Source organism: Galeopterus variegatus, unplaced genomic scaffold, assembly GCF_000696425.1.
Source record: "Galeopterus variegatus unplaced genomic scaffold, G_variegatus-3.0.2 Scaffold2224, whole genome shotgun sequence".
NCBI classification, from domain to species: domain Eukaryota; kingdom Metazoa; phylum Chordata; class Mammalia; order Dermoptera; family Cynocephalidae; genus Galeopterus; species Galeopterus variegatus.
Window position 1 is genome coordinate 116,047 of NW_007728335.1, and position 9,676 is coordinate 125,722.

Below are 9,676 nucleotides of genomic sequence, written 5' to 3' on the forward strand. Positions count from 1 at the left end.
TCCCAGAGATAACCCAAAGTGCTGATTTAGCAAGGCCCATTCTTGACCTTGACGCAAGACGAGACAGGACTTGGGAGGGAACAGTGAAGGAAAAAGGATCATAGAAGTGCTCAGATCTCACCAAGCCCCCTCCCCCATTCAGCCAACACCTGGCTGAGTTGGAAAACATGACCAGCCCAACCTTCCTATTGGCACCAATTGAAGCTGTCAACTCTCGGCTTGTCACCAGGTGCACTGGGAGGCCCCGGGCAGCCACAAGAGCCCTAATTAGGCAGAAATGACACTTCTACAACTGACCTGCCAGGACCTTTGGCAAACCATTTAACATCATTAGTTAACATTTTTTAAAAGTGTGAATGTAAATGAACAGCCAGTGGCTTTCAATGGAGTTTGCCGGTGGCATCTCCCCCCTCCCGTCTCACTCTTTCTCTTTTTACATGAATAGTCCACTTGTTTTCTCCAGAATTGGAGGGAGGTGCTGAGGAAGGAGGAGGAAAAGGACCAGTCCTCTGAGAGGAGAGACATGTTAAAGCAGAAACAAGCTCAGAAGAGCAGAGAGACCCTCTCTTCTTGTCTTTGTATGGGTCCGAACAGAGACAATCTCCCAGGGCCACCAGAGCAGAGCAGGAATGCAGCATACAGGCTTGGCTGGCTGGCCTGATGCAAGGTCCCACTCCATGACCTGCACTTGTGAGTGGGGCCACAGACCATGCCAGGCTTTGGGCGAGTGGGGAACGATTTTGTTTCCTGACTCGGGCGCCTCTGAAATACTCTCTCAACTCTCTTACCACTTATCGGCATTCTGAGCAAGCAGTTTTTGCAGCAGTGGTTTAGCAAATATCTTACAGGTACATACATTTAAATGTCGCGGTTTTAAATGTACCTCATCCCTGCCAAAAGGAATGAACTTCTAGGGGTAATTATTTCAGATGCCAGTTTGATACTTACACAATTAGTTCATTTCCTACCTGAAGCGGTTACTTCCCACTTTGAACCACGCTTCATTTTGTTCTTTGCTTTACACCCACAGAATCCGTACACGCCAACACTCTCCATCTGTAGGAGGGGAAAGATTTCACTGTGAAAATGTCACTTTGCCTGTTTCCACATTACTCTTAAGTTGCATACTCATGCTGGATGACAGAAGAGGCAGTAGAGGGCAGAGGAGTGGCAAAGGTCTAGGTGGGCAGTGGAGGAGCTGGGTCCCTGGCAGGCCCTGCACTTACCACCTACTTGTCGTGTGGCCTTGGGCAAGGGGCTTAGCCCTGGGTCTCAGATGCTTTAATCTGTAAGACAGAGATAATGCCTTACTATGGACAAGTGAGAAAAAAATAGATGGCAATACCATGAAAACTGGAAAGTGTTGTGTAAACAAAAGGAGTTACGGACTATTAAGAGCTGCCAAAAGCAAGGAACCAAGCCAGGTGCCCATCTCCCATTTATCGTGGAGGGATGACATGGAGGACGTGTCCTCTTGTTTCCCAAGGCACGCTCGACAAAGCCACCACACCACCAGCACATCCCTGTCCTCCCCCTCCACTCTGCTTCTTCAAAAATATTACAAACACAAGTGCATGGTGCAAAACAAATTCCTAAAACCCATGGTTATATTAGCTATTCAGCCCAGCTGCTGGATCCTAAACAGCATGGGAGGGGAAGCATGTCTCGTCCATCCCTGGATTTCCAGCAGCCCTGCAAACAGCGGTGGGTACACAGTAGAGACACAGTAAATGTTGACCGAGTTGAAATGCAAGAACGCAGCTTCCAGATGTATGCTTACAGCAGCCGGAATGTGTGCTTTACAAAGGCAGCACAGATCCTAAACTTGGGGAGTTTCCTTGTCCCTGAGTTGAAGATTAGTAAAATCAAGCAGGTGGCATAGGGTGGAGAATGCCTGTAACTAGTCATGAGACAGAAGCAAAAGAAAACAATCTTAGTTTGGGGCAGAAGGAGTGAAAATACTGAAAAATGTCCTTAATAACAGTAAATGGGGAAGGGGAAAACTGCTCATCATGATGGAGCATTTAGTGCTTTTAAGCTAAATACCTCAGCATATTAAGCAAATAGAGAACAGCCAGCTAGAAGATGTCAGCGAATTGAACCGAGCAGTACTCAGAAAGCCGATAGGAGGTGTCTGGCTTTGACCCTTTCCCGTCACATGCCCAGTCCCAGCCTGGTTGTTTAGTGTTGCCTGTCCTCTCCAGCTGCGGAGCTTATTGAAAAGCTCTTGCTCCCTGCCTGGTTTTGGCACATTTTCTGCAGGTGCCTCCTACTGTGGCCACAATGGGCTGCCAGGGAGGTTTAGACCTGTCAACAGCTACAGGGGAGGGGGGTGGCAGTGTGGAGGGAGCACAGTCATTGTCTTAAAGGGCCAGTGACATTGTGTGCCACCGTGAAGCCTGCAGCACGGGCACCTGCTAATGAGATGAATCCTTTCTCCCACTCTTTCTCTCTTTAATGACTTAACTTGATCGCTTTGGTTCCTTTCTGGAAGGGGAATTGCTCCATTGATCATATAAAGTAATGGCCTGTAAAACATTGCTCTGCAACCACTACTTCCCTGGCTGAAAATGTCATAGCAATTGAAAAGCTCTTAGCCCAGTTCAAGAATGAGGTTGCTAAAGAGAACAGTCTTGTTCTCCTGCATACACCCCCAAGTACTTGTGTGTTCCTAGAGTTACAAGTTTTGGTGTGACTGGTGGATTTTTAAGACAGAGAATTTCTTTCTCGTGGTATGGTACAATTTTTGTGTGAGACTGTGGAAAACTAACCAAACATGTTTTTTTTTTTTTTTAAAAAAAAAGAACTCCCTCAACTCTAAAATTAGATATATTTGTTCAGAGAAAGAAATTATTTTCTTTATCACCCATGACATTTTCCCCCCAGAAGCCATGAATTGGGAGAGACACCCACATGGGTCCAGTGTGATTTAGAAGAGAGTCTTCATTTTTCCTCACAGAAGAAGAAAATGTCTCTGTTTAGGAGGTTGCAGGGGCTTTGGAAAGAGGATTTGATGCTCTAATTGTTTAGGATTTGCTGATTTTTCAGACCTGTCACTTGGCGGCGGCAGTGACCCACTGTGGGAACAGGGACCACACAGTTAAGGAGTTTTTGTAAACAGCTTTATTAAATAGTCATTGCCACACCAATGTGAGAGAGTAATTCACCTGGGGAAAAATCACTTTGGCGTAGGCATGATCCTGCCAGTGAAATAAACAGTTATTAGAAATAGTTTCATTTTCCTATGACAGGTGAAAGCCTATGTTTGTATCTAAATAAGAGAGACTTTTCAACTTAATTGGTGGGACAGTCACTTGCTACGTGTTGCAGCACTACCAATTTGGAACAAAGCCTCAGGTGAATCACCTGTCCTCAGGAGCAACCAGGGATATATTTTTTGTGTGTGGCTGATGAAGTAAGGGCAGTAGATGTGATTTTTGTACTTTTTTAAAAAGGCAAAAAGACCTGCCTGCTTGCTGACAAAACAAAGGGTATATAGAACTGAACTAAAGACCATTTACAACTACAAATCTGAAAAAGCCGTAGAACTCTTTACATCTAACCCCTCTGAAAGGTCATGGTACAAGTTCCCTACGTGCAGCACTTTTTTTTCTTGGAATTTAGGGATTTGAGATTTTAGATTTTAAAATATTTTTAAATCACCAGAATATACATGATATTTAGTTAGGACAATTACACATACTACACCAAAATATACTGCACATAATAAAAGGTATTTTTCCTTTATCTACCTATATAGTGAAGAGAATGCAAAAAGAGAAATTCTCTAAATTTAAGCCCATGAAATAAACTGATTCTTGGATATGAAGAATTATGTTGACAGCCTTTAGCCAGCAACTTAAAGTTTTTTCTATTAGCTTATATTGGAAGTTCTTATTTTTGTCTATAAAATGTGACATATAATTAGACATATAATTAGATAATTAACAGAGAAGTAAATAAAATATGGAATTAAATGATCCCAAAAGTTCTGCCTGACTCTGAGTCCTTTGTCTTAAAAAAATTTTCATATAATGAGAAATGGAAAAGTGAGCAAGAAATACAATCACACAGTTATTTCTGGCAGCTTTGCCTACAGAGAAGTAAATAAAATATGGAATTAAATGATCCCAAAAGTTCTGCCTGACTCTGAGTCCTTTGTCTTAAAAAAATTTTCATATAATGAGAAATGGAAAAGTGAGCAAGAAATACAATCACACAGTTATTTCTGGCAGCTTTGCCTATTAGGTAAGTGGTCAAGACAGAGCACAGCAGGTTGAGTTAAGCCCCTGCAGCCAAGAATAGGAGAGCCTGGACTATCAAGGATAGAAGCAGAGACCCCCTTCATAAAGACCCCTTTGCAGGAAGCCAGGCTGTGCAGGGAAGGGCCAGGAGGGTGGCATTCTGGGTGGGAGGGGACCAGGAAGGTGGCATTTTGGGTGGGAGGGGGTCGGGGGTGGATAGCCTGCTGCGGGTCCTCATGCCCTCTGCATGAACTCACAGAGTGAGAGTGTGCGTGGACAGTTTTAACACCATTTCACCGTATTTCTGGAGAGAAAAGGAAAACAAAAAAGGACATTCGAAGAGGACAAAAACAAGCCAAACAAGTTGGTCATCGGTGGCATGAATGTCCAATCTGACAGCAGTCGCCGGACTGGTTTCGCTTTTGCAATCCCCTCTTTGATGTATTTGTACATGATGCAAGAGGTTCGAGTAGAATTCCAAAGTTCAGAGATAACAAAATCATGCTTTATATCTTATTTCTCATATGCATCTCCATAGCACACTTTAAACCACCTGACTTCACAAGGTATCGTTCACCTTTGGTTAAGTTTCTTTGAACGTCATACTAAACAGGGTTTGTAAAGATACTGAGCATGCATTTAAAAATAAAAGAATGCATTTTAAAATGTTACATTATTCCTATGTCCACGCACACCTAACTGGTGAAATGTACACAGAGTGATGAGAATCACAGCCCAGCTAGTAGGTTGTTCTAAGTGACAATTGCTAACATTCTTCATAATTTGGATTCGTAAATTTACTTGTGTGGTGAGAGCCAGAGACACTTCAACCTGAGCATTTTGTTTACTTTGTAAATCCATGTATTTACATTTGTTACCAATACGTATTTTATCCACTACAAGTTAACAAAGAGAACTGTTAAGATCCTTCATACTTTCATAAAAAGCTAACATCAGGCTAATGGGTAGCAGTACCTGTTGAAATGCTTATATTCAATATAAAAGGCAGACATACGTTCCCATTAGGAAAATGTCACTATGAGCTCTGCTTTATAGCTCCTGAATTAATATAGAAACATTGGCTAAGGGAAGGAAAAGATTTTGCTATTTTATGCCTTTGCAGAATGCTCAAGATCATTCCAAATGCACATTTCAACTGGAGTGTTTATGATGAAGTCATACTTGCCTGAAGCTGGTCAGGCACAGACTTCAGTCCCCTCCGTGAAAAACCTTGCTCTGTTTTTTGTTTCCTGCTATTTTCTTAGAATTACATGCTGCAAAGTTTCCTTTCTTTCAAAAGTCAGAAAGCACTAAGTGGCCAAAGGAGTTTTCTCATACTCTTATTTTTCTCAGTTTGATACAGATCACAACCTCTTTCTGTCAATAATATCCTTCCAGAGTTATAGCTTATTTTTAAATATCCAGTTGAAATAGATGTGCTGAAGTGATCAACATAATATGACTGGCTCCAAAGGACTAGCTGCATATGTCTACTGTAAACAAACCCTAAAATCTTACCTACACATTTTGTCAAAAACAGATGAGCCAAGGGGGCATGAGGTATAGAATCCTAAAGCCTAAATGGAGTGCAAGGTGAGTCTACCATAAACGTAATAATCATAAGGACTGAGCCTGACGGGACAGCTGAGCCTCGACCCAGAGGGTACAGGCACGTGTGGGATGTGTCTGGATTACCAGCCAGGGGCTCGTTTCATTTCAAGGAGGATAGAGCTTTTTTCCATAGCATTAGGGCTTGAAAAAGATTGTGAAAAGTTCAAGGCATGTCCCTAGTGAGTTACAGTCAAGCCAAGAAACCATACACCGGGAAGGGAAAAACAGTTACTTTTAGTTAAAAAAAAAAAAGATGATTCTTTTTGTTCTTATAATAATAAATAATATTTGGAGATAAAGCCTATTGCAAATATAAATTTAAAAGTTCTCATAATTATGAATTCTTCATTTTGATTGCATCTCCTGTTTTTGCAGATTTATAATTATCTAAAAAAAAAAAAAAAAAGACCACTAATATTCCAACATTAGGTTTATAAGAAGTATACAAAAATCATTAGTTGAACAGCTAATATTTTTCTTGCAATGGGCTTAGTGAAGAATTCAAATAGCTATCTTTTCGGTAAAGTAATAAATAATAATACATAGGACGATATTTACTCTAAAGCTTATAAATTGACAAACACACATTTTATTTATTTCAAGTATCATTCTTTAAAATAAAACTTATGGATATAACTCTTTGTTCTTACCCTAAAAAACAGTCTTTGATTTTATATTCTCAAAATCAGCACAGGAACTTTATTTTTCCTGTCTGTTTGGCTATAAAAAAAAAAGAAAGCATTTATGATTAGGCAACTGAAGTCCAGGTCAGAGCCATAAGATAACACAAATGTAAACAAGTGAGATAATTTTACATCAAAAAGAAATTTGGTATTCGTTCCCTCGGGCAGGAACTCTTTTAAAGTTTGAGAGAGAGAAAAGTTCTTTGGAAGGTACAGAGATCTAACATGAACTGAGATGGTGCTTCTCTATGGAACTCCCTGCCTCGTGAGTTTGTTTCACAATCTTCTCTATTTTCAAATTCCCATAAAGTTTATGAGAACTAGAGTGCACATATTTGGTCATCAGCTTTGAGGAGGCTGATGACCTGGGATAGCTCAAGGATATTTTAAATCAATCAGTTGTTCATAACTTACATTTTTACCACAGTCTAACAGCGGCTGTTAACAGGTACGGCTCTTTCAAGGAGCTTTGCTAGATCCGACAAGGGCAGTGGGAGAGTGGACCCTGGACCACTCCTGTTACTCCCCGTGGGGATCAGGGCAGGCACCCAGATACATCCATTCCAAGCTCACTTTTGCCTCAATAACTTATTTCAAGTGAAAGTACCTTCACAGCAAATTACGCTAATACACAACAATTTTTTATTCTATTCGGAGTACAACTGTGTTAAATACTCTTACACTTTCCTAGTCTTTCCTGTCCCCCAACTGTAGCATTTATAATACAATTATGCTGCCAACAGCCCAGGCCAGAGATAAGCATCATTAATGACATATTAAATGTATTTCTATTTTATAACTAATATTTCAGTCCTTCATGCTTACTCAATTTTTCTCCTTCAGGTATTAATGAAAGCATTATTTATTTATTTTTCTGAGAAACTGATTCTGATCACTACTTTTACCTAGATAATATCCACCAAAGATGTTGAATGCACAATCACAATATAGAATAATTTTATTATTTAAGTAAAACAGGATTAATCATGCATTATCCTTTGTTAGCACACAGCACAATTCAATGTATTTTTAAAAATCTGGGACAGGAATTTAACAAGAGATTCATTCAGATACGTCACCTTAAATAATTCTGGAAGTACACAGGGCTCCAATAATAATAATGTATATATGATTGTCATAAATGAAAGAGATGCAGTTAAATCAAATCAATATTAAGAAATTTGGCTAAAATGATTTCACTTGGATTCACTAAAAAGTCCTGGGAATTTACTCCCCCAAATCATAATTCTTCAAGAAATAATTCTCATTCTGCATTATGACTAGTATTTAAAAAAAAAAAAAAAAAACCTCAAAGAACTAGAAGTCGCAAACTTCTTCAACAAGACAAAATAGGTGGCATTTCTAAGAGACAAATCAAGGTGGGAAAAAACAATAACAACAACAAAACAACAACCATCCTACACTTTGCCAATAATCACTGTAAAGAGTCAAGTTCTAAATTTTTGACGACTGAATTTTTAAAATCCCCCAAATAATTTTTTGAACGTTCAACATTACCATAAGATTCATGGCCAGGCCTGAAGAAACCATCAGTTATAAAGGCAGAGACAGTCTTTTGATTTTGCTAATAAGAAACAGATAATTCCTCTTAAGAAGATTAACTTAAAGTACATTCTCAGGGAAGTTAAAATCCCCTTCAGTCAGGTTCTTAAGTTTAATTACAAAGGCCAAACAATTTATTAACTCTTGTTCAAGTGCAACACAAAATAGGTAGGCACAGGAAAAAAACCAAGTCAATATTTGCAACAAGAACAGAGAGAACATATTTAGCCATAACTTGATGAAACATTTAACAGGTCGTCTTAACTAGGATTCTTCCTCTTTTCTCTTTGCTGCCCCCTACGTGGAAAACATGTTTAACATTTTCTTTACTCACAATAAATACAATCACAATATTTATTTTGCTACTTTTATATTAAGAAGTACAAATTAGAAAACCTGGCCATTGTAGGATATTTTATATGTATTCCTTTTACTTTATTAGCCCCGTGATTATGCTACAAAAATACTCTTAAGTTGTATCTATTTCTATAAAGTTGAAAATTATTTATTTTGAAATGGCAAAATAGCTTGCTTAAAGAATTTCTTTTGCCTGATCTTTTTCCTCTTCTCTTTACTGTCTGAACTCACTGGATAATTGCCCTACTTCCAGTTTCATTCTACACATATAGAAATTCTGTGTCTATTCCCTGAAAAATACCAATTAAACTGCCAGCAGTAGCATCTCCAACAGTATGTTTTGGTCTTCAGTGTCAAAGGCCTTTGAACAAATGACCGGAAGGCTGAATCTAAAACAGCCTTTGACAGGATGCCAGCCTTGAACACTCTCACATTATAGCTATGGCTCCAGCTTTCTGCTTTATTTGAGGAGCAAGGAAGAAATGACAGATCAACTTTATAATTTCACACAAATGCTAAAGGTTAAAATAAAAGTGATGGATTACCAGGAGGTTGAATGACCTCAAAAGGTCATTAATATTGTTTTTAAAGGGGGATTCCCCTTTTATTCAATTCAGTCTGGATTCCTGTACAAAGCTAAATATAGCTTTTCAGACAAATGCTGCAAAACTGCTAAAAATGCTACATTTTCTTTTTCTTAATTTCTTTGGTAATGTTGTTTATTATGTATTAGGCACAGTAGGAAGAAGTTCACATGGATTTTTAAATTTAATCTCACAGCAATCCTATGAAATTGAAAATATTAGCTGACAAGGAAATGGGCTCAGAGAGCTCAAGTGATTTGTACAAGATCACACAGCTGGGAACTGAAAGAACCAGAATTTGAATCCATGTGGTCTGATTCCAAGATCTAGCACTTCCAGGCCTTCTTGGCTGCATCCATTATCAAATCATTCCTGGGTGAGCCTTAGTCATTCTCTTTCCAACCTAATTCATGGAGAAAACTTTTAAAGCAGTGGTTCTCAACCTTGGCTGCACGTTCACATCACAGATTTTAAAAATACCTATGCGTTGCCCCACCCTCTGGAGATTCCAACTTAATAGGTCTGGGGTAAGGCCCAAGCATCAGTATTTTTCAATATTGTAGCACTGAGTAAAATAAATACATCTCTTCATGGTGCTTAAATTCTTTTTTTTTTTTTTTTTTTTTTTAAAAAT

General features: G+C 39.0%; 1 long non-coding RNA gene across 1 annotated transcript in view; it reads right to left on the reverse strand.

Annotated features, from left to right (window-relative positions):
• Positions 1-992: 992 nt before the first annotated feature.
• The window catches only part of LOC103597161, a 15,008-nt gene continuing 6,324 nt past the window's right edge, over positions 993-9,676 (reverse strand). Inside the window, exons 2-3 of the long non-coding RNA XR_551090.1 lie at positions 1,227-1,286; positions 993-1,056 (exon numbers count right to left, since the gene is read on the reverse strand). This is a non-coding gene — a long non-coding RNA (uncharacterized LOC103597161). The remainder of the gene's footprint in view (positions 1,057-1,226; positions 1,287-9,676) is intronic.